Here is a 17,345-nt window from a genome sequence, read left to right on the forward strand (position 1 = left end):
GAATTCTTCTCCCCCTTTGCCATGATAAAAAAGAATATGGGGTTACTACAGCTGGTGATCCAATTTGTCAAGGATGGCGGTGAGTTGAGTGTCGATGGAATCAAAACGGGCATGATTTCTTTGGTCCATTTGTGCAAAGGCCAACTAAATCCCATCCTAGCACTCGAGGATGGGATTAACTGAAGGTTCCTCGGCTGCCTCATCCTCTTCCATTGAGACTTGCACCTTGTCCATCGATGCCCTGCCCAGTTCATAGGCTTTCACCCAGGTATTGGTGTCCTCATTCTTCTCAAAATGCATTCTCTGAAAGGTAGCCTCAGTGTAAGTATCTTTCAGAGAGGGTCCAATACTAGGCATGCCAACGTGAATAAGACCAAAGTGATCAAAAAATGTAGTCAGCAAGCGGTTGTATAAAAGACACCCCCTTTGTCTTTTCAAATTTTCCTCCATGTGTTGAATAATAACTTTTGGCAAGTAAATCCCTCTACCATTCTATAGAAAATACATGCAAAAAATGTCACCTTTTTGCATGTGATCTTAAATAAAATGGTGCCGGATCATAATGTGTTTTGTCCTAGAGTGCAAGCATGGGTTTTCTAAATATTGATGGCACTAGTGTTGTCACACTGAATTGGTGTACCCTTGATCAAAATTCCAAAATCCTCGAGCTGTTGCTTCACATATAAATTTTGAGCACAACAACTACTTGCAACTATATATTCAACCTCGGTGGTTGAGAGAGCAACTGAAGTTTGCTTCTTGCAAAACCACGAGACATATGAGTGTCCTAGAAAGTGACGCATGCCACTAATGACTTTCCTGTCAGTTTTGCATCCTCCATAGTTAGCATCTGAATAGCAAGTGAGGTCAAAAGGAGCATTCTTAGGGTAAAAGAGCCCTAAGTCATGTGTTTCTGCTAGGTACCTAAACATTCTCTTGATGACATTGAGATGTGACTCTTTGGGACAAGATTGGAATCTAGCACATAAGCAAACACTGAACATAATGTCAGGTCTGCTAGAAGTGAGGTATAATAAACTACCAATCTTAAAAAGGATTTGATGTTACTACCCATATCAACAAAGTGCACATTTCTTTTCGAGAGCCTTCCCATAAGAACTTCACAGTTAAGTGTGCTTGACTTTGAGTAATCTTGGAATGGGTGACCTTCCAGGAAGTTTTCTTAGGAAGTGTGTGAGTGAGGACAAAACATAGTGCAAAGGAAACGTGTCGGTCTGTGGGGCTAGTCATTAGTCCAATAAGGTCCGCCCCCTGTTGTCTGTTCTAGGTGGAGGAGGAGAGACGCAGTGCTCATTGGCAGACCTAAGTTACGGTGTTATAACAATATTTGTAATATCACGATAATTTTCAATAACATGTTCATATATCAAGATTAGCTCAATATCACATCATTTTCAATAACATGCTCATATATTTCATTTTATAGTTGAGCCAATATACATGCTTAGGTATGTAGGTGTCATGCTCAATTTTTGCCCAAAAATTCTCCCCTTTTTGACATCAATCAAAAAGAGCAAAAAATATAAATATCAAGACAATGAGCAACCATAAACAAAAGTATATATATCCAATGAAGGCACAAAATAGAAACTTTGCATTCATCATGCATAAAAAGATAGACAATAAGTCCCAAAAAGTATGAGAAAATACAAAAGATTGTATATCAGATTTTTTCAATAATTTCTAGTAAAGAACAAAAACCATGATATTATTACTTAACAAGTATAACTCCCCTTGAATGAAATATATTTCATATTCAATAAATTCATAATTTCATTCTTGAAGAACAAACTATGTATCCATGTATAGTATGCGTGTAAATATCATGTGAAACTATCATCATTATCAGTCATCATTAGCAATCATCATTATCAATCATGTTTTTAAATTTATTATGCCATGCTCATGCTCAGTTTGTTAAAATTTTTCCCCCTTTTTATATCAACAAAAGAATAAACTGAAAGAAATATTATGCAAAAGTACTAAGGACCAAAAAAAAATTTAGCATTTAGATCAAAATAACAAGGTCCATAAGCCAGCATATATTTCAATCATATCATGGTCATCTATCATTCGGCATGCAAAAGAAATATGACATAATCCAACATTAGCATGCGAACTAAGATGGTCAAGAGAAAATAAATAAAAGAGCTAAGAAAAAAAAAATATTAGTATCAAAAATTTCAACCCAACTTAGTGTTTGGTTTCAGAAAATTCTTTTGCATATGAATGCCAAAATTCATATGGCTTTCCAAATCTCAATACTTTCTAAGTTACGCCTTATACAATCCAAGTTTTCTTAATTGCAACCAACAATGCCATTCTTGTATTTATTTGTTTCAATAAGCTCAGAAACTCATCTTCAAAATTGTCCATTTCAACTCGTTCAATATTCTTGTATTAATTTTGATTAAGTGGCTTTCCATATATTGAACAAGGAGAATTTTCTTTTCGGCATTTGTGAGCTCTTCAGATTTTCTAAGTAGCGGATTCTTTTAGTGTTTTAATCAATCAACTAGGTTTCCTTTCTTAAAAAAGAAAAAAAAAATTAGTTCTTCTAAATCTCAAGTTTTTGCAAAAAGCAACATATGCTGCGCTCTTAGAATTTTAAACCTTAGGAGTTTATAACCTTTATTTAATGATTCAACTAGGGTTTAAGCTATATCATCCCTATTAATGAATTATTTACCATGATATGCACTGTTAGACTTTGAACTTATGCATTAGATTTCTTATTTTTACTCAGCTTCTCAGGGTCTCTACTATAGTAGACATCTCTATTAGTAACTTACATTTTTAAGTATTTATCTACTATTCGAGCACATTTATAGTCATTTCTAAATCTCTTAAGATTGGCTACTTTAAACCCTATAGGCTATGGAGGCATTACCATCTTTTCATTTAAGTACAAATTTATCTTTCTCAATTCCTAATAAGAATGACTATTCCTAAGATCTATGGAGTCCTTGGTTTGTGAACTAGGCTTTCATCTTGGTACCCATACTTTCTTAGGTCTTGATGGTTTAACAAGAGATGTTTCTTTTACTATCCAAACTTGCTTAGTTCTCATACCCTTTCTCTTTAATGGTCATTCAAAATTAATGTGTCCTTTCTCCTTACATAGAAAACATGTGGTATGTGTGTAAATATTTGAGGAGGTACTGACATAATCTTTAGAGGCTCTTACAAAGTATCCCGTGTAGAGGTTCTTTTTCCTTGTGTTCTTTATTCCATTGAATCTTATGCCTGCTTTATCCAAAGACATTCTTTGTGATCCAATCATTTTATCAAGGTTTTCCTTTCCTCTAGTAAAATTGGAGATGATTTTAGCTTGATTCTCAATTTTACGCTTAAGATCACAGATTTCTAATTTTTGTATATTTTTATTCTTTATTTACAGCATTGTTGGATCTTAAGACATTTTATTTATTTTTCTTTATAATTCAAATATATACAGATCTTTCTCATTTTCCATAGAAGATTGGGATCTTAGATCTTCTAGTTCTTTCATCAACTTTTTATTCTTGCTTTCTAATCTCTTGATTTTCAAATCCATTTCTCTTTCAACAAGATTTTTAGATTCTAATTCTTTCATTTCCGCTTCATTATTATTTTTCAATGAAGTATATCATTTAGTTACTTTAATTAGAATCTTATGAACTTTGAATAATTCTATTTGTAGTTCTTCATAAGATGGTCTACTCTCATCACTGGATTCATCAAATGAATCGTCATCATCGTCCCATGCAGACAACTATTTGCAATCTTTTGATCGCTTGATTCATATTCTGAGCTACTGGAACTTATATTATCCCATGTAATGGGCTTCATTACATTTTATTTTTCTTCTTAGAATCCTTCTTGAGTTGTGGATAATCTGGTTTTATGTGTCCTATTTTCTTGCAATTATAGCATGTAGGAGGTTCATTTCTTGTTTCCTTTTTATTGGTTTCGCCTTCATCTGATTTTGAGTCCAGGAATTTTCTAGTAAATTCATTCTTCTTTCTAAGAATTTTTGCAAGTTTCTTGGTTATGAAGGCTACATCATTTACATCCATTGTCTCTTCGCTGGAACTTTCATTTGAGGCCTTAAATGCAATAGATTCCTTGGTTTTAGATTTTCCACTTCTTTCGTTTATTGCCATCTCATATGTGAGTAGGGATCCTATTAATTCATTTAGGGAGGTCTTTTTCGAATTTCTTCCTTCAGTTATTGCAGTGGCCTTAGATTCCCAAATCAGTAGAAGTCCTCTAAGAATTTTTTGGATCATTTCATAAGTTGAGTAGTTCTTTCTAAGGCATTAAGGGAGTTTACTATATGGGTGAACCTAGTGTACATACTAGTAATAGTTTCATCTGGGTTCATCTTAAAAGCCTCATACTTGCGTGTGAGCATGTCGATTCTACTATCTCTAACATCAACCGTTCCTTCATAGGTTACCTCTAGTTCATCCCATATTTCTTTGGCTGATTTACATGCCATGACCCAAATGAATTCATTTACATCAAGAGCACAATATAATGCATTCATAGCACTTGAATTTACTTGCAACATCTTATGGTCATTGGCGGTCATCTCTTTTTCCTCTTTAGGTATTTCTTTACCATCGATTGTTTTAGTGGGGATAAGGTCACCATGTGTGACAACTTTCCATGCTATCAATCCATAGTTTGTAGATAAATTCTTATTCTTTATCTCCAAAAGGTGTAGTTTATACCACAAAAGATAGGAGGTCTAGTTGAGGATTGACCCTCGGCCAAGGGAGATACGCCTAGGTGTGCCATAGGAATCTTTGTGTAACTTCTAGGTTAAGATTTACTACAACCTCGCTCTAATACCAATTGAAAAGCTAAGGTGTTCTCCCAAGAGAGGGGGGGGGGGTAAATTGGGATTTAAAACTTTCTTTGAAACTCCTTTTATAAATTCTTTTTCAACTAATTTTCGAATTCAACAATCTCACATGTATGGTTTGATTTTCAATTCACAAGATCAGCCAAGACACAATTTAATTTAAATCTTTATGGATGAGTATATTAATTTGAATTCTTTGTAAGATTCTCAATACTTCTTTCAGCAAATTAAACCAAAACTCAATAAGTCAATTCAATCAATCAAGATAAGCATCACAATATGAATCAATATAGATATTCCAGCAAGCTCCAAGATTCTAATTTTGATATTGGATTCAAGTATGTAGCTGATGAATGAATGACCTGTATTAATCAACCTACTCCCTTAGAAGGTTTCCGTAATTCTCAATCACAAATTAATTCCCAACAGTTCAATAAGCATCCACGTAGTTTATATATGTGCTAAAATTTAAAAGAGAATAGAGAAGAGAGAGACATTAAGATTTTTACGAGGTTTGGCTATACCCTCCTACATTCTCGCCTTAGGGACACCACCCAAGGATTACATTGTACCACTCCTTTAACAGGGCGGAGCAAACCGTTTACACACTCCTTCAAGTAGGATGGAGCCGTCCTCTCCAAGCGATACTCCACGCTCAGTATTCCAACAATTCAACAATCCTAAATCATAAAAAAAACAACAAGAACAAGAACAATTCTTATGTACAAAGATACTCTAAAAATAGAGCTGATTAGTACAAGATTAAGCACAGCTAATATACTTTAATTGAAATATCAAAAAAGAATGAACTTGAAGCTCAAGAAATTAATCATTGGTTCTTCTTTAGATTGAAAAAATCTCAGTTAGAGCACAAGAACCGTGTTGTTGTATAAGCAGAAACTCAATAATATTTCAGCAAGAATGTGTGAGCAAGAGAGCTTTTGAAGAGTGAAATCAATATAGCTTTGATTTGCTGATTGTAAGTCTTGATGTATGAAATCTTTTGGTTTTTCATGTATTTATAGAGTTAAAAAGTAATTTTTTTCGTGTTGCCCTAGTTTCTTGGAGTGTTTCCCAAGTTTTTACAAAGTTTAGGGTCTAAGAAATCTAATTTGGAAACTTTCCTTCACTATTTAAAAATAGCCTTTACAAAATTCAGTCGACTGGACTTATTGGGGTCAGTCGACTAGACTTTGAAAATTAGCGAAATATCAAAATCAGAATGGGGTTAGTCGCTTGGACTCACAGGGGTCAGTCGACTGGGCCTGTTTTGCCTTCCAAAAAAAATTCTTCAGCATTAATGTCAGTCACCTGGACAGGTAAAAGCTCATGCTTTTAATTTTGTTTTCAAAAACTTTTGCCAAATTGTTTGATATTTTTGAAAATGTTTTCCAAGGTTTTCAAAATTTGGTCTCTAAGTCAATAATTAATCCTAATGAGCTTCAAAGCATCCATATTGACTTTTAATTGAAGTACTTATATAAGACTTTCTTTAGACTTAAAAATTTTCTAAACACGAAGTCTTCATATATGTCTTTCTTTGAGTCCATCTTGATTTGAGCTTCAATATTCTTTAAGCTTTCATAAGATTTGTCTTTCTTTGATCATTTGAGCTTTCTTTTGATCACTTGTTTTTAGAATGTAGGTTTTCATAACACTTGTGATCACTTGATCTTGAACTCTAATGCTTGATTCCTGAAACATCATCACTTTAACTAAATAATGTTAAATTCCCTTGATTTGTTTTCATCAAAATAAGATTTCTAGTCTTGTGAGGCCAACAGGAACACATTAGCTTACTAGTGCTTGGCTCCCGTAAAACCTTTCTATGCTTAAATAAGTATGATGTTCAAGAAAAGGCTCAAGGGATTAGTGGTATTAAGATTTCAAAGTGCATTTTCCTTGTTTATCCTCCCCTCTTCTATTATTATACGTGGTGCCCATTTGCTCCCATGGTGGGATATCTAGGATCCATCCATGATTACAATTGATTAGCCGGGTGCCATAGGCATGTCTTATGCCCATAATCCAAATTAATAGCAAGTGTTATGGAAAATGGTCCATATTACCTGCAATGATCCTCCTCGATGCTACTATCGTTTGGTCCTTGCGGTGCATGTGTGCATCCAAATAGGCTACCTTCAATTTCATCCTCATTGCTTACCATTATTGAAAAGCACAAATTCTAATTATCACATCCAAAGAATGAATGTTGCAATATATCCAAAAAAGAAAATTCTTAGATTATTTCTTGGATACCCTTTTCAATATTTCTTGGATACCCTTTTCTTCAATAATCTAGAAAGATTCAATAAAATAATTTTGTATCCCAAAGGCAAATGGATTTGAGGGGTGCAGGAATGAATTGTGTTTAATTGAAATTTAGTGCTTAATTAGAAAATTAAATTGATGCTTATATAATCAAATGAATTCATACAATGAAAAACTATAAAGATAAAAGGAAAAGATATACAAACTTTTTATAGCACTTTAGCTATTACAAAACTACATCCACTCTTTCAAGGCCTTAAGAATCTTGAGGTTCCACTAACGCCCGAACATGCAACTCCTTGCTTTTTACAAAGGCAAGGCAACCAAATGCTTACAAAGATGAAGATTACAATAATGGAAGATCCTCATAAGGATGGGTATATAAACAAAATATCAAGTGAGTCAAAACTCTCAAACGAGTTTCATGGCATAGTAGTTTTGACAAAATTCTCTCTTTTGATGAAGATGGCCAATTGCCATTTTGACCAAGCGGGATCTAGTTGGTGTTTATTCTCTCATTTTAGGCCCACTAATATACTTTGAGCCTAGTTGACTTGACTAGGATCTTTTGTTTGTTTTAGAGGGCTTTCTATTTAATTTGCCTTAAAATTGTTGAAGTTCTCTAAATAACCTTTGAATCTTATGTGGCCGTGCTTACGGCTAAATTTAAAAACAAAGGGGGCAATCTTAATTTGTAAAAGAAAGAGGGAGAAATGAATAAAATCCTAACTCAACTTGAGAAAGGAGTTAAAAATAGATATTTGCTCTATTTTAAGAGGTATAAAATAAAAAGATTCTTGAAAAAATCAAAAGTTTGGTTTTTCTACCTTTGTAAGAAATAAAAACATGAATTTTCTTCCCTAACTAGGGCAAAAATATGTCCCCTCCATTCTTTCCTCCTTTATTCCTTTATAGTACCTTCATCTCCCACTATTATTAGAGAAAGGAGAATCTAGAGGAAATATAAGGAAGATCAACCTTGCAAAGTGTTGTGTAAAACGCCCAAAATATGCACAGTGGAAATATATATATTTGTGTAAGGAATCAAACACACAGTGCAGCAATGTAATGGTGAATATACAGAACAATCCACAACCATAATAAGTAAATTAATGCAATAACAATCACAAAGACACAGAGAATTAAGTGGTTCGATAATGTCTACATTCACGGGAGCAAACGATAAGGATTCACTATATTCTTGTGTCAATTACATGAACAATACAAGAACCCTCTCAATTCTTTCAACGATCATCAACCAACACACTTGGCTTACCATATACAATATATACAATGTATATATAAGCCTCCTCAGAGGTTTCCCCCCGAAACCCAACTATATTAACGTCCATTTATTCAAAATTTGAAATATGTGTTAGGCATTTCAAGCCAAACCATCGACTAATTGGGCCAAATCGACGAATGTTTCAAACATAATATAAAATATCTGAATTCTAGAGCCAAATAGTCGACCATTTCCCTACTGCTCCTTAGCACATGTGATTTTCTACTATGTCTTCTTCTTTGTTTATGCAATCCATCAAGTAAATTAGTCACAAAAATACAAAAATCTCCACTTTGGGGAGTATACGCCCCTTAGGAGAAGCTCCCTCCTCTCTCTAGAGAGAGGCACTTGTGAATTGAGGGTGTGGGTCTTGGATCGTGATTATGTCTTGGATCTGTTTTGGATTTCTGGATCGTGAGATAACCAAAGATTTTTGGGTGTATTTCTGGCTTCGTGCAGATTATGAAGAATTTTCGGGTGCTGGGGAATCTGATTTGGGTTCCCGCCTGATGTGAATTTGAATTTTTTGGAACTTTTGGCAGAAATGGCTGGTTGTTCAAAATCCTGGGTTCAGATTACTATGAAAACAAGGAAGGGAGGAAAGAGATGATAGTAGATGCCTTGAAATTTATTGAAACTAAAGGAGGTTGTAGGGCACAGTGGGAATCAAAGAAAGACTCGGAAATTATGGCGGAATATGAAAGGTTGGAGGAAGAAGCTGAGAAGAGGTTCCAGGAGATGCATGGGTCTCTCCCTCCCACATCTCTCCTTGATATGCTTCAGAGCAGTAAAGAAGTGCATGCATGTCCTCAGGGGGGGCGGGATACTCCTAATCCGTCTACTGGGAAGGCTCATTCCACTCAGATGGTGTTGAATGAGTGGATTTTGGATTTGCTGGGAGTGGTGAGTAGTTAACAATCCGCGGAGAAGAGCGTAGATGAAAATGTTCCTGAAAAGAAAGAACTTTGGGCTGATTTGGAGGAGTCGGAATCTGAAAATGAAGCTATGAATGTTCCTATTGATACAGAAAATGGGAAGGAGGAGGATAATTATGAGATGAAGGGTCAAAAGGAAAGAATGATTGTCAGGAACAATAAAAGGGTCCCGTGGTCGGATCTTTTTGTGAATAACAGGAACCCTAGTTGTTGTACTGCTATTCCAAAATTCCATTCCGATGGGGGAGGAGCAAGATTGGAGATTTCTAATCTTTTGAGATCAGAAGATTCGTATGGAAAGTGTCTGGTAGGATATTTTGTTGGGAAAATTCTTAGAAGGGCAGAGATCAATGCTGTGGTTGACTCCTGGAATTCAAAGGTCACTTACATTAGGCACGAAGATGGCTGGGTGGTCTTCAAGTTCCTGATTGAGAATGAACTTGAAGCTGTTCTACAGAAGGCTCCCTACGCCATTCGGGGCAGGACCCTTTTTATGAAGAAGATGCCTAAGCAGTTCCAATTTGGCTCTGAACACAGGACAATTTTACCGGTTTAGGTGAAGTTAAAGAATCTTCCTTTAGAAATGTGGAATACCATGGCCCTGGGGAGGATTTGTTTTGAATTGGGAAGGTCGTTATGTGCTGATAAGCTTACAATTATGAAGGCCAGGATCTCCTATGCTCGTGTGCTGGTGGAGATGGAAGTCGCGAAAGACATAAAAAACTCAATGAAGGTTTTCCTTCCTGATGATGAAGTGATGGAACAGGAGGTTGTATACGAAAACCTTCCAAGGTTCTGTACTTTATGTAAATATATTGACCACACTTTCAACTTTTGTGGTCTCATGAAAGGTAAAGCTATAGGTGCTAAAGCAGGTGAATATCAGAAATCTATTGCAGTGCCTATTGAGATGAAGGGTAATGTGAAGGGGAAAAATCTGGCGATTGATGAAATGGTAAAAGATGGTGATGACTCATATGTTCAAAGGAGGTCTGGTTTTGCTGTGGATCCTATTTGTCAGTCCCATGTGCCATCGAGCTGCGGGCCTATGGGGTTCACCAAAGTAGCAAGGTGTGTGATCTATTCCTTGCAACAGTGTTTGAATGTCACTCCAACAATCTGGTTGTGGCTGATGGTTTGGAATTACAGATGAAGAAAATGGGTGGTAGTAAATCCAATGGTAAGATACAGGAGTGTATTAAGGTTATCCCTTGTGGTGATGAAGAAAAAATGTGACTGATGCTGTTTGTTCCCTTGAGGTACTAGATGGGAGGGTTGGGGGAGTGACTGATAATTCTGTTCGAGCTCTTGATCCATGTCAAGATGAACCCCAGCAGATGGTATGTGCACTGAAAGTTGCTGGTTATGGCAGGGGTGGCATCTCCTGTCCGATCAATAAAGGAGTGATTAATGGATTTATTTGTGGAAAGTCCAAGAAATCTGGTAAAAAAGGAGGTGGACAGACACAACCAAACAAGAAAGGAGGGCCAGGGCCCTCTCTATCCAAATGAAGGTAGCCGTATGGAATATCAGGGGACTAAATAGGCCCCTAAAGCAAAAACGGATAGAAGATCTCATTAGAATAAATAGAATCGATATGATGGGAATTTTGGAAACAAAGATGTCAAAGGAAAAACTGGAAACAATTATGGAAATAAAGTTTAGTAAATGGGAGCAAGTTAACAACTTTGAGTGTCATCGAGGTGGGAGAATTGTTGTCCTGTGGAACCCCCTCCAGGTTGACTTGCAGGTCCACCATTTCAGTGCTCAGGTTGTTCACTGTCTGGTGAAGTGTAGGGTGACAGCAAATGAGATGTTAATTAGTTTTGTATATGGCCTAAATTCCCTTGTGGGAAGAAGAGTGTTGTGGGAAGATTTCATTTAGACAAGTTGCTCTAGTCCTGGTGCTTGGCTTTTTTTGGGTGGCTTCAGTAGTGTGCGGAGCAATGAAGAAAAATGAAATGGAGTGCCTACATCTGAATATGAACTAAAGGATATGAGCGATTGCTTTAATGTTGCAGGATTATCAGATGTTAATTCCTCAGGTTGCCACCTTACCTGGACAAATGGCTCGCTTTGGTGTAAGCTAGATAGAGTTATGATTAACCAAGACTGGTTCCTTACTGATTGGAAAGTGCATGCTAATTTCCAATTTCCTGGTTGTATTTCTGACAACTCTGCTGCTCTTGTCTCTTTGTTTTTTGATCTGGAGTTGGGCAGGCCTCCTTTTAAATTTTTCAATATGTGGGCTACTCATCTTGACTTTCAGGATAAGGTTAGGGTGGGTTGGCAGATGGATTTTGTGGGGAGTTGTCAACTCTGCCTCACTCTGAAACTACAAATGCTTAAGAAGCCTTTACGTACTCTTAATGCCTTGCACTTCTCCCATATCTCATCTCGTGCACAGAAAGCTTGTGATGACCTTGTGGAGGCCCAAGAGAAGTTACATGATGCCCCTGACTGTGAAGAATTGAAAAAGGTGATGAGATCTAAAAGAGTCATAGCAGAAAAATTGGGGGAGGCAAACAGATTGTTCCTTTCCTAAATGGCCAAGAGTAAATACTTAAAGTTCAGTGACAGAGGATCCTCCTTCTTTCATGCAATGCTGAAAAGAAACAAAAACAGGAATCACATCACGTCTATCATGAAACAGAATGGAGAAAATACTAAACCTTATGATGAGGTGGCAAATGAGTTTGTTTCCTACTTTAATCAACTGCTGGGTTCTGAGAATGAATGTTCAAGAATTAATATACAGGTAATAAAATAAGGCCCTACCCTCAGTGATGCTAGGAAAAATAATATGATCATGGTCCCTTCTGATGAGAAAATTAAAGAGGCTCTATTTGGGATTGGTGAGGATAAGTCTCTTGGTCCTGATGGGTTCTCTTCGGGTTCTTCAAAAAGGCTTGGAACATTGTTGGGCCTGACTTTATTAATGCTGTTAAGGAATTTTTCCTGAATGGAAGACTTTTGAAGCAGTTAAACCACACTTGCATTGTCTTGATCTCGAAACTCAACCATGCGAATTTTGTAAGTGATTTCAGACCAATCTTCTGCTGCAATGTTATCTATAAGGTTATATCAAAACTTATTGTTGCAAGATTAAAACCTGCTCTTGATGATTTGATTTGCCCTGCACAAGCTGCATTCATTAATCGCAGATGTATGATAGAAAATATATACCTTGTTCAAGAACTGGTTAGGGGTTATGCTAGAAAAAGAGTTTCTCCACGATGTATGATCAAAGTGGATTTGAAGAAAGCTTATGATCTTGGGGCTTCCTTAAAGAATTACTGGAGTTGTTGGAATTCCCAGAGATTATAATAACCTGGATTATGGAGTGTGTGACAACTGCTTCCTACTCTATTGTGTTGAATGGGAGGTTCAAGGGCTTCTTACTTGGGAGGAAAGGCTTGAGACAAGGGGATCCTCTGTCTCCCCTACTGTTTGTGCTGTGCGTTGAATACCTATTGAGGCTTATTTGCTCCATACAGAATAAGAATGACTTTAAATTCCACCCGAAATTTGAAAGTTTGGGGATAACTCATTTGGCCTTCGCAGATGATTTAATGCTGTTCTCTTGTGGGGATCTTGCTTCTATCAAATATCTATTGAACTGCCTCAATGATTTTTCCTACTGCTCAGGGTTGATAGTCAACCTAAATAAATCAAATCTCTACCTAGTAGGAATGAAAGGCTCGGATCTAGATAAGGTGCTGAGGTTTTCTGGTATGAAATTGGGGGGTTTTCCTTTTAGATACTTGGGAATTCCTCTGCTGTTTACAAGGCTGAATTCAGTTCACTATAGACCCCTCATCGACAACATATCCAATTTGCTCAGGTGTTGGCCAGGTCACATGTTATCTTATGCTGGCAGGCTTGAGATTATTAATTCAGTTGTGCAGCGCATGGAATGCTTTTGGCTTGCGATATTCCCGATTCCTCTAAATATTTTGAATCATGTAGTTAAACTTTGCAGAGTTTTCTTATGGGGTGGAAAAAAAAAGATCTCTTGTGGCCTGGAAGGAGGTTTGTGTGCCGAAAGCTGAAGGTGGTTTGGGTATCCTAGATTTAAAAAATTGGAACAACACCCTTTTAACAAAGACTCTTTGGAATATTCACTCAAAAAAGGATAGCTTGTGGACAAAATGGGTCCGCCACTACTACCTGAAGGAATCCGAAATATGGGATGCTTCTCCAAACAAGGGAGATTCATGCCTCTTCAAGAAGCTAGTGGAGTTGAAAAACCAGATCGTATTGAGAGCTGGTAGCACTGATCTTGCTATTGAGTTGATGAACAATTAGGGAAATAAAGCCAAACAAATATATGAGTTCTGGAGGGAAAAAAGCCAAATAGCTCCATGGGTGAAAGGGGTTTGGTTCAATGGGAGCTTACCTAAACATGCCTTTTGCCTATGGCTTGGAGTTAAAGGAAAACTTCCTACTTGTGATAGACTGCATATGGAAGGAATTGAGCTGAGATGTGTGTTTTGTAAGGATGAGTTGGAGACTCAGGATCACTTGTTCTTCAAATGCAAAATTTTGGAAGAAGTGTGGAGAGAAATTAAAGGGTAGTTGGGCCTTAGGCGAACTATGTCTACCATTAAGGCTGCTACCAAATGGATACATAAAGAGGTGAAAGGAAATGGTATCCATGCAGCGGGAAAAAGAATTGCTCTTGCTACGACGGTGAACTTTATTTGGCACTTTAGGAATAGATGTAGATTTGAAAATCATGTAATCTCCCCTATAGAATTGGTTAATGTGATAAAAAAAAATATGTTTATAGGGCTGTTTTTGCTAAATTTGATATGTATCTTGTTTGATTGGCTTGTAATGAGGTTTTGGAGTGCTATAGCAAGTATCCAGGATTGGCCATATCTGGTCCCCGGGTATGCCCGGTTTTGATGTATATTGTTTGACCCTGGGAATGCCCAGTGTATTTGTAAGTATACTTTTGATCAATATATTTTACCCCATTTTGATTAAAAAAAAAAAAAACATAAACCCACCACTCCACCTTGAACTTGGGACATTAGGTTATAACCGTCTCCCGTCTAGCAACTAGAGACAAACACCAAGTCCAAGCAACACCGCTTGGACCTACTAATGATAATTTCAACTTCTACTATCAACTTCGATACATTTGTAGATGCAATACCCTGAGACTACGCCCTAGGCTTCTAAAAAGGTCTTCTCACAACAGTAAACACAAACGCTGCTGTAAGTCTTCTATCACGAAAACCCCCTACATAGTCTTGAACAAATCTCACAAGTGACAGTCCACTCTGTTGCCTGCCGAAACACTTCATTACACTATCAAGAGGGACATTTGACATATCCCGGACATCATAGCCCGTCCTTGGGTATTGAGCGGTAGACATCCCGTATCAATTTTCCAAACTTTAAACTATAAACTTTAAAAGAGAATATTATATTCTTGTGAAGTAAAACTTATAGGAAATAAATAAATTAAATATGAATTAAATAAATAACTCAGTTGGTTAAAATCTCATGCTAATACGTGTTATAAAAGATGTAGGAAAATAAATAGAGATCAGACATAAATTTACATGGTTCAGCTATGCCTACTCCACGAATGGATAAAATAAAAAACTTAACTATTTCGGGAGGAATTATAAGATGATTTGGAACCGACCCTTGTACAAAATATCTATGGCCTTATACAAGATATCTCTCTTTTTTTATCTCTTATCTTTTTTATATATATCTTACTTACTTTAAACTTGCAATGTGAGGGGTAGGGTGTCCTTTTATAGGGCAATATGGATAACAAGATATTTATTGGGATGGAAAAACCGAAATAATGGATGATGGGGTTATATTCATATTTTTCATACTATATATATTCCTTTGTTCTAACTGGGGTGAAAATATGCACTATTATTCCATTTTTTATTTGTTATTTCCTTGATTTTCTGGCCAAATGTAAATGTGCCATGTGTCCTGTTGGGTAGCTGAAGAATATGCTATGGTTGTGGGGTTTGCTAGGGTGCCTAAGTTGGTTAGGACGCAACATGAATGCTAGTCTTGGGCCATATTGGGGCACGGGCTGTAATGGGGCTGCACACTTGGGCTTCGAAGATACACAGACTCAAAATGGGTTTGAGTTCCAAGCCGAAGTCCATATTGGGTTTCAAAAGATGTATGGGTCTATGCTGAACCTATAAATGAAATTCAAGCCCAATTTGGGCTTTTAAACCCAAAGATAAGCTCATAGTGGGCCTCAGATTGCATTCAAATTCCACACTAACGTTGACTATATGTGCTCTCTGTGTGTGTGTGTAGGTGGGGACCACACGAAATGACGACTCTGAATTTTTGCTATTTTTGTGTTTTAGGTTATTAGTTTGGTGCCCGTGAGTTGCACGTGATTCCTTTTTATTTATTTATTTACTTTGTGACGTTTTATAAAATAATTAAAATAAATAAAAAAAATTAAATATATTTTTTCAAATAAGATTTAAGAAAAATTAATTAATATTCCAACATTTTGTATAAATGTCCAACAATTTTATATAGTTTCACCATAGGATGGTTAGATGTTATTTACCAACAGATAATTATATAATAAATTTTATTATTTCAAAATTTATTATTTTACATTTTAATAACATAAGGAGGTCCATAAATTCTATATATGTTATTTTAAAAATCTGTTCGAAGGAATCGTTCTTTTAAATCAAATACTATTTCAAGAAATTTTTATGTTGAATTCATAAATAGTGACCATAAATTAAACCATATAGTAGCCATAAATTAGGTTAAATTCAAAATCTAATCCTTAAAAGTCAACGATTTGCTTACAATAAATGCTTTTCTTGGACTACAATTTGCAGCTACAAATGTAGTTGTAAATGTCTTTACACGCGGAGAGAAAATAAAACTCTTGGAAACTCGCCTTATTTCGTTCATGAGCTGCGCTTCAATTTGCATTTAGAGGATGAGTTATCTACAAGTTTCTAATAAATACAACTTTCAAGATTAATATACACAAAGCTGGTTCAATATTAATATACATGAAACTTTTTATCTGTTCTATTATTATAATTTTTTCTATGCAACTTCATAAAAAGAGATCGGTTTTATATTTATTTGGTTATAAGTTCTATAATCAATCTACCCATTGAAATAACATTCTCTTTAATTCCCCATGGATACTACATAAAATAAATAAATAAATAAATGACTTCTAAGTACAAAGTTCAAATATGCGAAAAAAGCACTGACTATTATTATGATTGTAGACACCCTATTTTTGCCATAACCAAATAGAACAAGGGGTTCCCTTTTTATTATTATTTTATTATTATTATTAGTATTTTTATTATTACTTTCTTATAATTATTTTTTTTACTATAATTATTATTATTACTTTATTATTATTATTATTATTATTATTATTATTATTATTGTTATTTGTTTATTATTATTTATTATTATTATTATTATTAATATTAATATTATTATTATTATTATTTATTTTCCTATATTATTATAAGTAATTTATTATTATCACTATTATATATTTATTATTATCATTATTATTATTATTTTATCTTTATTATTTTTATTTTTACTATAATTATTTATTACTACTTACTATTTAGTAGTATTATTATTATTATTACCTTATTGATATTTATATTATTATGATTATTATTATTAATATTATTTCCTTTTTCATTATTACCATAAGAATAAAAGCATAAAAAAAAAGAGAAAAAGAAAAAATAAAATCAAGAAAGGAAAGTTTGTTAGGGTTTTTCAATTTTTTTTATTATAAAGCAAAGTGGGGGGCAGCGCTGCCGGAGGGGGGACCGAAAAGGAGAAAAAAAAAACCTAACTTTCTAGCCCTCCGATCTACACTCCCCTCCACCCAATTCCAAGATCTCTTCGGCCATCACCTCCGCCTCCGCCACAGTCCCGACCACACAGCAGCAGTGACCACCAGCAA

This window comes from Malania oleifera, chromosome 6, assembly GCF_029873635.1.
Source record: "Malania oleifera isolate guangnan ecotype guangnan chromosome 6, ASM2987363v1, whole genome shotgun sequence".
NCBI lineage: Eukaryota > Viridiplantae > Streptophyta > Magnoliopsida > Santalales > Ximeniaceae > Malania > Malania oleifera.